Below are 12,860 nucleotides of genomic sequence, written 5' to 3'. Positions count from 1 at the left end.
TAAGTGTCCCAGATTGACAGACAGTACTCAAGAATTGGTCTGACTAGTGCCTTGTAAGCCACTTATTTCGTGGGTGAGTTACAATTCCTTAAGATTCTCCCTAAAAATCACAGTCTGACATTTGTTTTCCTACTGTTTGTTTAATGTGGTCATTCCACATAAGGTCGCTCTGGATAGTTACTCCTAGATGTTTTACGGTAGGTACCTATTTCCAGTAAATTGTCGTCAATGGTGTAGTGGATTTATTTTCCTGTGGATACCCCATATGTTATATTTGTTGACATTCAAGGGCATCTGACAGAGCCTGTACCTTTCATCAGTTCTCTGTAGGTCATTATGTAATCGATACCACCTTGTGGAGTTGCTACTTTCTTATAGCCAGCTGCACGTCTCTTAAGAGTCTTAAAGAGCTACCAATGCTTTATACTAATAATTTCTACGGCATGGAAGCTTCGTTATATAAAGTACGTTGTAGTAATCAAATCATGTATGATATCACGTTCGAAATGGCGTGCTGTCAATAGTAGCTTTAGCTAATTCGATGGAGCTACGTAGCATCTGCAGTTAAAATCGGCTCACAAAAACTCAGTTGTTTTCTTGTTAAAAGGATTGTAACAAAGCTGAGTTACTGTATACGTCTTCGTACTTGCCTTTGGTCAGGTTACAGTAGGTGCTGCGCACAGCTTGCACAAAATGTTTCGATAGTTAACTTCTCACTTAAAACGCAGAGTGATATTTTTTCCGATTATGGATTTCATCAAAAGTCTAATCCGTTATTATAGCTGTAGGACGTCGTTTATGTGAATTACATCAAACAGAAATTCAGCCATGTCTGAATTTAATGAGCCGTTTACTATAAAGATATGTCCCTATATTCGTTTCGTTGTGCAGGTCATCTTATTCCAGCGGATTCTCTATACTGGAAGTGTAACTCCGTTTTGGCACCATGTCGACTGTGTTTTGATGCAAATGGACACTGTCACACTCTGTGGATCCCGAATGTGCGACAAACGACCAGTGTCCATCATAATACGTCAAGGAGCTCCATACGAAATACATTCGCAAAACTGCAATAGCGAAAAATTTACATCGTGAAGAACACGTTGAGTCACTAAATGCCTTCAGTATATGTTCCATATTTTCGTAATATCCTCGTTACAGTACTTGTTCAATAGAAAACACCTTGTTACCTATGAAAATACAGCCTTTAGGAAAGTTGTCGCTGTAGAATACCGTCTCCGGAATAAGAAGCCTCCTTAGGGAGCACGTTGTAAACGAGTATTCACAGGAAGTAAGGTATTAAATTCCAAATGACACAACGTCAATTTTACGGGACGACCAAACCGCTCTTTCACTACAAAGTAATTAGTAATAGAGTCGTCACTAAATAAAAACTGAAAATTAGCATATTGCTCATTTCACTACAACTGCATCGAACCTGAGTGTTTTTTTCGAGTACTTAATGCATATGGCTCTTAGTTTTGGAAACACTAAGCGGCCTACGTCTATATATCTCACACAAAGACATAATGTTGAATTTTGTAGGAATAAAGCAATGGCTTCATGTTCAAACGAGATAGACAGCAATACTGCCTTCATCTTAAGCTATGGAATGAGAATCACACGCATGTTGATCAAGAAACTGACAACTGACACAAATGTTTATGATGAGATTGTCATAACTTTCCGACCCTTCACTGTGGCATCGTAATGGAATTGAGTCCCTTCCACTGAAAAAACCTTGTAGCTTTGAAGTCTTGTCATTAGTAACACCGTAATATTTTCTATGTATTCGATTTAAGTTCCCAGCAAGACATGTATCATAACGGCAACTGAAACCTTAAAACGATCAGAAACCTCCGTTCAGTGACACATTGAAACCTAATATCTCTGTCGCAACAAAAATGATCACTTAACAGATAGATATCACAAACCCTAAACTACAGAATGTGATTAATTGAACAGTGATATGAGAACAGGGTTGATCGTTTACCCCTGTTTTACTATCGAAACTTGACGTTGCAGTTTAAATGTGTTTGAAAGCTCTTGCACTGAGTGAACGATCAAATATCCGAAATTCTTCGATATGACAAAATAGCATTTTGAGGAGTAGCGGCCATAATTCGCATTCATCTCTCATCGTCCAGGCTACCGATAATATAACTGAATAACGAATTTAAAACAAGCGCCAGAAGCTGGGGTGTAGGTAGTAGCATATCATCTTTGTCGCCACGACTCTACATGTTAATTACAGACATGTAATTTCGTAACGTCCGCCCCCGGTAGCTGAGTGGTCAGTGCAACAGAATGTCAATCCTAAGGGCCCGCGTTCGATTCCCGGCTGGGTCGGAGATTTTCTCCGCTCAGGGACTGGGTGTTGTGTTGTCCTAATCATCGTAATTTCATCCCCATCGACGCGCAAGTCGAGGAAGTGGCGTCCAATGAAAAGACTTGCACCCAGCAAACGTTCTACTCGACGGGAGGCCCGAGTCACACGACATTTTATTTATTTCGTAATGAAACTGATTCGCTAATAGAGTTTCAGTTAATAAAATTAAGATCTACGCTACCAGTATGTATAATAGGAAGAATGATTTTTAATTTTCATTGATTACACTTCTGTAACATGAACTAAAAAGATAAACCTTTGGACCAAAAGTTGTTTCTAATCAGGAATCTGCGGCCAGTGCCAGAATTATCATTAACATGACACAGCATGTTCGTTGTAGTGACAAAAAGTTCTGACTGTCTTATTACAGGTCTTTCTAGTGTCGACGATGCGTAGTAAGTCGAATTTATATTATTATGAGAGTATCACTTACACTTTTTATATAATGTATTTTGGATTATTCGCATGTAACCACAAAAGATGTCATTTTATTTTGTTTCATGAACAGCAGAACAAGAAGTTGGCACCAGCGGCTGTTCTTCACATCCGACGAAATATTAAGTACACCGGACATTTCTCGTCATCAGTTCAGCGGTCATAGGAACGGAGAAAACGCCGAGAATTCCAAGTTTTTGCTAACCTCATTTGTTGTAACAATATAAAAGAATGGAAGACCCAACTTGTATGAAAAAATTCTGAGTAGATTTTGTGATCTTGAAAGATTAACACTTTTATTCTGATCTTGTTGTTGCGCGGAAATAAAAACTTGTCTGATGTAGTTGATGTTAATCGGAAGATATCAGTGTTCTAAATTTTTGTGTGTTGAATAGAATTTTGTGAAGAACTGGTACTGAAAATAGTATCTCCACATTTATAAAAGGTCATAATTAAGTACAAAGTTCAAATTGACGCTAACGAAGAGGAAAGTATATCTTTGGATTACAAATGTTGGTGCAATTTGGAAAACTGGACGTTGTGCTAGTAAAATGATTAAATTCATCATTAATATTGAAAGATTAGTTAATTAGAACACACTTAACTATTCAGTGAGATGGTTAATAGAATTTAATTAAAAATTGCATCTCATTTGAGAAAACTGAATTTCGTACCAGCGACTATTTACTTCAGCTTCATGGAAGTAAGAATGATATCTGGCGGAAACTAATTACGCTTTTTATAAGTACAAAGGAATAAACGCGTGAGATAACATGAGATTATTGACCTATTATATCTCCTTTCTGTGAAAAACAGTTAACTTTTGCAGAGAGAAGGTGTAATTAGAAATAAACGATACAATAATTGGCAAAAAACATAAGTTTTGCGATTATCACATTCGATGGATCGTAAAGAACACTGCAATAAAATGATATCACTGTGTCGGTACAGCAACGTGAAAAATTAACTAACTCGGCTGCATCTGATTTCTGCCGTGGTTTGAAGGAAGAACCGAATTTGACTAGTACAATATAGATTTATTCCCACATTAAGTGCTCTGAAGGGCACAAGAATCTCACAAGAGATAGTAATATTTCGAGGTAGACGAGGTATTATCTTCGTGGGATGAAATTTTAAGTTGACAAACACCTGATACATCATGTAAAATATGTACTGCTTGCTAGCATACGAGATTCTCCCCCACTCAGAAGGTCGTACTACTACTCTGCTCACAGGTGCCTGGATTATATTAAGCATAAGCAACCAAAAAGTCTAGCTTTGTCTAGGCTCGTGATTTGTTAGAATCTATATAAATGCAGCGATTTCGCCAGCGTCAAAGTCTCAGCTGCTATGTGCAAATGGTTTACACCGTATAGTTCCTTTAAATACCGACCATATGATGATGAGCCTGCACGGACCGAAAGCTGGGTAATGGGACATTAACAATGTTTAAAAACATTACGAAGCGACTGGTTGCACAGTCCCTACAACTTATCCGCTGTACTGTACACTGCTGACTACTGAAAGTGCATCACGAGAACGACACGCAACAATGTCAAACTGGCGTGAAGTGTACTACGTTTCTGGATATTGAAGTGATAAGCTTTTCAGCGCAACATCTAGAAGTAGATAACAATAACGCCGTTAATACTCTTTGTGTAAGGAAATACTGCACAGCGGATTTCTTATTTAGAAAACGTTGTTGCGTGTAAATGTAATTCCATACCAGGTTCAGAAGTTTGGGACAAAAAAGAAAAGAAACGTTCAAATGGGTGTGAGCGCTATGGAACTTAACTTCTGAGGTCATCAGTCCCTTAGAACTTAGAACTAGTTAAACCTAACTAACCTAAGGACATCACACACATCCATTCCCGAGACAGGATTCGAACGTGCGACCGAAGCGAGCTTGGGACAGCGGCTGGTCGATGAAACGTAATAATTGTGTATGAAAATACGTTATTTTTATATTTTTATTAGGCAGCCAGTTTCAACGTTCCCATCATGTCATCTTCAGGCCTGTCGAATGGATGACACCAAGTACCGCTCGTGCATGTATAAGGCAGGGCACAAATATCCCATACTGGTTCTGTAGTTATTTGGACTTCATGGCCATGTGTGCTCTTCACTCATGTGACATCACCTGCCTTTTCGTTTTGCTGAGGTTAGTGTTATGCCTCCCGCAGTAAGGTTCAAAAATGGCTCTGAGCACTATGGGACTTAACATCTATGGTCATCAGTCACCTAGAATTTAGAACTACTTAAACCTTACTAACCTAAGGACAACACACAACACCCAGCCATCACGAGGCAGAGAAAATCCCTGGCCCCGCCGGGAATCGATCCCGGGATCCCGGGCGCGGGAAGCGAGAACGCTACCGCACGACCACGAGATGCGGGCTCCCGCAGTAAGGAGCAACTGTGGCAGGACCAAGGTCTGTCGATAGTGTGGCTTAGCATTCTGCGACATTGTAGCTCGCATTGGTCAGGATTCCCAGACTGCCATTCGAATATGGAAACAATGGATTCAGGAGAGACATAATGAAAGCAGTGCAGAATCTGAACGACGAGATGAGACTAGCGCCGGAGAGGACAATCATACCGTTTGCTCGGTTAGTGCAGAATCGTTAAGCAGCATCTCGTAACTAGAGCCAAGAAGTGGGCTTGTTAGCAGCAAGGCTAAGTTACCGTTACTGCAGCTTCCCTTGAAAAGGCAACAGAGAGAGGCACACTGACAGTGATGTAACCAATGACAATACCGGACGTAGCAGTGGCTCCGCAAGGCCTTTTCAGAGTCACATTTCGAGTACAGCCCGCTATAGATAACGAGAACAGACGTAGCTACATTACATTCGTCATTATACCACTCGCACCAATGGTCTGCATAGCATGTAATTTGTACAGAAGCCTTTTTATTTCTAAGAGAATGAGCCCGGGGGCTGTGCCCTATTTTCGAGGCCACTGGGACGTTCGACTTGTTGCATTGGGCAGCTCATTCCCCTCTCTCAGTGCCGAAAATATTTGATACTTGCAGGACACAATTCTCGAGTTACTATGACCGATAAACTGACATATTGTTTGAAGCAGCGTCTAATGACATATCTGTACCTGTCATCCAAGCTCAGTCTGACTCGACGCACAGCCGGAAGAATGAGGTTACAGGAGCCGAACGGCGAGATTGTCAGCGTGACAGCCGGGGTAGAGCCTGAGATGGCAGCTCTGTGTACTAAGTATCGCACCGCGCATACCCCCAAATACGTACAAGTTTGATCATGTGTTCTATAAGCTATACAAGCAAATTGAGGAAAAAAAGTGTGTCATCTCTTGTGTAGCAATTTTTTTGACCATTGCATTTTAGTTTTTCAAGCACACCACGGAGAAGGGGATGATGAGATAATTCAAACAAGTCCCAATTGAAGATTCTTCCTTTGAGACCTGAATACTATACTTTTTGAGACATTCAGTGGTTAGTCGCTGATACAGGAATAAATGGGCGCAACTTTTAAAGCCTGAGGTTGTCAATTTTTCTTTCAGTCATTAATGAATGAGTGGTGCATGCACGAGTATGTAGAGTCCCAGAGAAAGGAGACAGCGTTGAGTACAAATTCGGTCAAATGAGCCTGCGAGGGTGAGGACGTGTGCGTGACGGCGGCAAATGGCCGTTCACGCCCGACGTTCGCCGCCAGCGCTAACGCGCCGCTAAGAATAATAATGGCGGCTCGCGCTGCTGCACAAAGTGGCGGCCCACGGCCCTCGCCGTGGCCCTGTTTCGCTGGCATCCGGTTGCGACCGGCCGCTGTTTGGCCGCTCCTCCTACAAACGACAGCTCTGCGCGTGAGATGGCAACGGCTGCACGCTGTCGGACAAGGGCCACTAAACACCTTGAACACGGCAGCAGCGTCACAGAGGGCGCTTTCAAAAGCGTTTCTCATTGATGAGGCGGTGAACGTGACTTGGGTCTTCTCGCGGCATCTGTGTCTGTTGTATTGCTTTCAAAACTTGCTAAAACTAGATGTATTTTGTGCAAGTGGTGAACCATGGCTAGTATATATATACAGGGTGTTTCAAAAATGACCGGTATATTTGAAACGGCAATAAAAACTAAACGAACAGCGATAGAAATACACCGTTTGTTACAATATGCTTGGGACAACAGTACATTTTCAGGCGGACAAACTTTTGACCATGCGTAGCAATAATATGGCGTAGTCTCTGAATGAAATTACCCGAAACCTTTGACAACGTGTCTGGCGGAATGGCTTCAGATGCAGATGAGATGTACTGCTTCAGCTGTTCAATTGTTTCTGGATTCTGGCGGTACACCTGGTCTTTCAAGTGGAAAAAAATTATATTCCTGAAAGCCAAAAGCTGCTGACGAAATATATCCTTATCAACTATTATTGGTCCATTACCTGCTCGTCTTCAGGATTCATAAGAGTACTTACGGCAGCCTGTTTGGCAGAGTCAGCCGTGGCATGCAATACTTGACGCGCACACAGTGTGCTGGACGTGCGCAGTCCGAGGTTCGGCCTGTCTCGGAGCTAACCTTAGGTAACAGAAGAAATATTGAATTTAATTGATGAAAGGAGAAAATATAAAAAAAAACAGTAAATGAAGCAGGCAGAAAGGAATACAAACGTCTCAAAAACGAGATCAACAGGAAGTGCAAAATGGCTAAGCAAGAAGCTAGAGGACAAATGTAAGGATGTAGAGGCTTATCTCACTAGGGGTAAGATAGATACTGCCTACAGGAAAATGAAAGAGAACTTTGGAGAAAAGAGAGCCACTTGCATCAATATCAACAGCTCATATGAAAACCCAGTTCTAAACAAAGAAGAGAAAGCAGAAAGTTGGAAGGAGTATATAGAGGGTCTATACAAGGGCGATGTACTTGAGGACAATATTATGGAAATGGAAGAGGATGTAGATGAAGATGAAATGGGAGATACGATACTGCGTGAAGAGTTTGACAGAGCACTGAAAGACCTGAGTCGTACCAAGGTCCCGGGAGTAGACAACATTTTATTGGAACTACTGAGGGCCTTGGGAGAGCCAGTCCTGACAGAACTCTACCATCTGGCGAGCAAGATGTATGAGACAGGCGAAATACACTCACACTTCAAGAAGAATATAATAATTCCAATCCCAAAGAAAGCAGGTGTTGACAGATGCGAAAATTACCGAACTATCAGTTTAATAAGTCACAGCTGCAAAATACTAACGCGAATTCCTTACAGTCGAATGGAAAAACTGGTAGAAGCCGAACCCTGGGAAGATCTGTTTGGATTCCGTAGAATGTTGGAACACATGAGGCAATACTGACCCTACAACGTATCTTAGAAAATAGATAAAGGAAAGGCAAACCTACGTTTCTAGCACTTGTAGACTTAGAGAAAGCTTTTCACAATATTGACTGGAATACTCTCTTTCAAATTCTAAAGATGGCGGGGGTAAAATACAGGGAGCGAAAGGCTATTTACAATTTGTACAGAGACCAGATGGCAGTTATAAGAGTCGAGGGACATGAAAGGGAAGCAGTGGTTGGGAAGGGAGTGAGACAGGGTTGTAGCCTCTCCCTCATGTTATTCAATCTGTATATCGAGCAAGCAGTGAACGAAAAAAAAGAAAAATTTGTAGTAGGTATTAAAGTCTATGGAGAAGAAATAAAAACTTTGATGTTGGCCGATGACATTGTAATTCTGTCAGAGACAGCAAAGGACTTGGAAGACCAGTTGAACGGAATGGACAGTGTCTTGAAAGGAGGATATAAGATGAACATCAACAAAAGCAAAACGAGGATAATGGAATATAGTCGAATTAAGTCCGGTGATAATGAGGTAATTAGATTATGAAATGAGACACTTAAAGTAGTAAAGGAGTTTTCTATTTGGGGAGCGAAATAACTGATGATGGTCGAAGTAGAGAGGATGTAAAATGTAGACTGGCAATGGCAAGGAAAGCGTTTCTGAAGAAGAGAAATTTGTTAACATCGAGTATAGATTTGAGTGTCAGGAAGTTGTTTCTGAAAGTATTTGTATGGAGTGTAGCCATGTATGGAAGTGAAACATGGACAATAAATGGTTTGGACAAGAAGAGAATAGAAGCTATCGAAATGTGGTGCTACAGAAGAATGCTGAAGATTAGATGGGTAGATCACATAACTAACGAGGAGGTATTGAATAGAATTGGGGAGAAGAGGAGTTTGTGGCACAACTTGACAAGAAGAAGGGACTGATTGGTAGGACATGTTCTGAGCCATCAAGGGATCACAAGTTTAGCATTGACAGCTAGCCGCTTGTTTGCGCTGAAACATTTTATTCGTTTCTCTAATTAATTTCAACATTCTTCTTAGATTTTTTTTGTGTTCTTATTCTATAAAGCAGACTATGCCTTTGCATGCACTCCTGGTTATATCTCCAAGAACAGGGGTAATGCAAAGCTGGTCTTTGGAGGTCCTTAAAAAAAATTGTGCTTTTCTCATAGCCTTTGCATTGAAATAGGATGTGCTTACGTCATCAATTGTTATGTCATCACGTTCATATAGGGATGTCTCAAATATGCCAACTTTATGTAAGTGAGCAGGGAAAGATCCATGATTGAGACACATTCTCAGAATAGATTCTGTTATTTTTTCCTCACTTTTAGCTCTTCTTATAAATGAAACGCTTCTTTCAATATATAATATAATGACCTGATGTGTTCTGCACTGTCATAATGCACCACTAAGTGGACAATGCCTGTCATTGTAGACTACCTGTTTTGTGTCCATATGTAAAAACTTCAACACGTGACCTGCTGCCCAGGGGAAAATAACAAACCTAAAAATATTGCTTATAATGACTACAATTCTTAGAATTCAAATGACACAAATACTGATGTAATGTTGTACAGTTCACCATTCTCAGTCAGCAACAGAAATATCTGCACTTAAACGCATTACCCCCTGTAGATAAGTAACTGATCGTAACTTGCACAGTAAGTGAATTTTTAAATGAACTTTTTTCACAGGCATATCAAGAAGTATAGATAACTCAATGATAATCTGTTAATTTCACACACACTTCGATTGGATTTATTTTCACCAAGAGATTGCAAAATTATTCTACATATTAAAAAGTTTTATTTAGCTAATGCCTAGAATTTTATTTGTGTCTTAAAAAGGAGTGTGCATACAACATAAAAAACGGAGAGTATATTCAGTCTGATTCAGGTTTTCGTCTATAATTATAATTGTCACAGGACATATGGCACAGCTTCAGGTTTCTTGTTGTGATGAATCAGGTGAGTATTGAATCTAGAACGTAGCAACCCTGTGCTGTGTGGAGAACAGCCATCAGTGCTCTCCAGATTTCCACAATGAACATGCAACAAATGTAATTACTACTACAAATTTATGAAATTAGAAATATAACTTATCATGTATCATAATTTAGCGTATGTTGTGTAGATTGCAAAATCTCAGTGAAACAGCATAAATTCTGTATCACTACATAGCCCTCCTAATAGCATTATGATTCATGGTCTAATGAATTCACTATGAACTGCAAAGAATTGATTATAATGGTCTGTCCAATGTGAAAACTTAAACAATTATTATTTTTAGATTAACAACTATTAATGTTCTGTAACTTCAACAGTCCTGAATAATATTCGCAGCACAAATGGATAATAAATAAAGCACTATTTACAACCTTCTATTTTGATACTGTGCTCAAATAATATAATTTTCAATTACATTCTTGAATACTGGATAAGCGTATTCTAGTTTACACAACAGTTAATATTTATGATATTACAACAGCTGATGTGCTATTATGTCTATAATTCCAGTCAGTATCATAATAAGAAACCATTTACTTTTTACTACTCGTATTAATGTGAACTTATATTTAACATTGACTAATGTGTTGCCTGTTTCAGAATTTTCATGATTAATGAAACCAAATTTTATAACTTGCTGCACCTGTATGTGGCAGCTTCTCTTATAGAATATTTGCTTTTCCATTACTGTTATACGAATAAAATTTGTCCTTGAAAGTGAATCATTACGTTTAAAGTTCATTATGAGGACTTAATCACTTTCTAATATAAAATTTATAGATACCAATGTCATTAACTAACTGCATAGATACATTATCGAAGTTTTCCAGCATAGTTCGTATCAAATGAATTCTGCCCTTTTGCATAAAATCATTAACTTATAATATATGATTTCAGGATTGTGTAGCTTCAAAATTCTCCATTGTAAAACTATGCTAACAGGCAATAGGTACATGAAGGGACAATTCCGCTGCAAATGACGTATCAGACTTCCTCAAAAGCCAGACACGTGCAATGTTTACCAGGCTCAGAAAAGGCGGCTCCTTTTAAAATGTAATGGACAGCGAGAGGGAAACTTGAACAAAGCACAGGCATTCCCGTTGCAAAAAAGGCGATGTTTTGGGAGGCTGCAGTTTTGACAACTCAAGAATGCAGAAAAACACTTGAAGCAATGTCTAAAAGTGTGGAGCTATCTAGGAAGACATCATGCCAGAGAGAGAGATGCCACAAGAAGGCACCAGCATGAGAATAACGTAGGAATTGCCAAACTACATTCCTGCTGGCGTGAGATATGAAATTTTCATCCTGTAAGACACCTGAGAGTTACAGTTATTCAGCAATGGATGTTCACTGTGTGGGATTGAAAACTGAGCCCAGCAGTGACCAAGATGATCCACCAGTGACTGTGCTCAATCTGTGAGAATATATCTTGTTGGTGGTGTTAGTTGTTTTCTGATTTTAGATTTTTTAATCCAACCCATTTTTCCCAAAGAAGCATCACTTCGTGGAGATCTTGGTTGTCGAAGTCTGCATTTTGGCTTTTCAGAAACGTTCTTCCACGAAAGTCAAATCGTCGTCATTCTGTAAATGCATTCTACACAGTAGTTACTTCAACTGAGGAAAGATGAAGAAGTCCTGGGTTCCCTGTCCATGAATAACATGGGAGGGGTAAGGGTGAGATAAAATTTGATAGCCTTAAAGCAGCTGCATATGTGGCTATGTCATGTACAGACTGAACTGGGGGTGTAGTAATGGAGCAAAATCACCCCTTTTGTTAGTTTCCCACAAAGATTCATCTTGGTTGTCTCCCATACCGTCGTCAGGAGATTTCATTTGTGTGTTACTGAGATGGTTGTCTCCTTACGATCATTATCGGTTAGCACTACACTGAGGTGCCAACGGCCTTGCCGCAGTGGTAACACCGGTTCACGTTAGAACACCGAAGTTAAGCGCTATCGGGCTGGGCTAGCACTTGGATGGGTGACCATTCGGTCTGCCGAGCACTGTTGGCATGCGGAGTGCAATCAGCCCTTGTGAGGCAAACTGGGGAGCTACTTGATTGAGAAGTAGCGGCTCCGGTCTCGGAAACTTACATAAGGCCGGGAGAGCGGTGTGCTGACCACATGCCCCTCCATATTGGCATCCAGTGACGTCTGTGGGCTGAGGATTACATGGCGGCCGGATGGTACCTTTGGGCCTTCATGGCCTGTTCGGGTGGAGGAAGGAAAAACTACAGTGAGGTAGTCTCAAAAGACAATATATCACCTTTCCCTATGATGGTTGGCTCTTCGCCGACATGATTCACTAACTTGTTCGCTCTGTCTTGGGGTCATAGAGTAAGTGGGCTGCTTCTGTGTTGGCAGCGCTGTGTAGCGCTTTGCACTGGATCTCTGACTGCGCTCTAATTGCAAGAGACTCTGTGGATGTTAAATGTGAGAAGTTAGCATTGATGGAAGGTAGAGGTCAGAAGTGTTAGCGTAGGCGAACGATCTGTACATGTTCGACTTGGAGACTGAATATTATTCATGATTATATACCTTTGTACTAGATGTCAATGGCCATTTATATTCGTGTTTGAACTGGATGTCACATTAGCAAGGTAAAAAAGTACATTATTAGGTTTGCAACAAAATCTTCCTTTTGCTAACAACATATCTATTAGTAGTTAGTGGCTTTAGTAGTTACAATCTTCTATTCAGCTGGCAGTATTGACGCTCGC

At 40.3% G+C, this 12,860-nt stretch overlaps 1 pseudogene; it reads left to right on the top strand.

The window, feature by feature from the left end:
- Positions 1–12,035: 12,035 nt before the first annotated feature.
- LOC126356709 (5S ribosomal RNA) lies at positions 12,036–12,153 on the top strand (annotated as a pseudogene).
- Positions 12,154–12,860: the final 707 nt, after the last annotated feature.

This window comes from Schistocerca gregaria, chromosome 3 (genome assembly GCF_023897955.1).
Source record: "Schistocerca gregaria isolate iqSchGreg1 chromosome 3, iqSchGreg1.2, whole genome shotgun sequence".
Lineage (NCBI taxonomy): Eukaryota > Metazoa > Arthropoda > Insecta > Orthoptera > Acrididae > Schistocerca > Schistocerca gregaria.
Note: the sequence above shows the minus strand (reverse complement) of the source record. Positions and strands in the feature narration are given on the sequence as shown.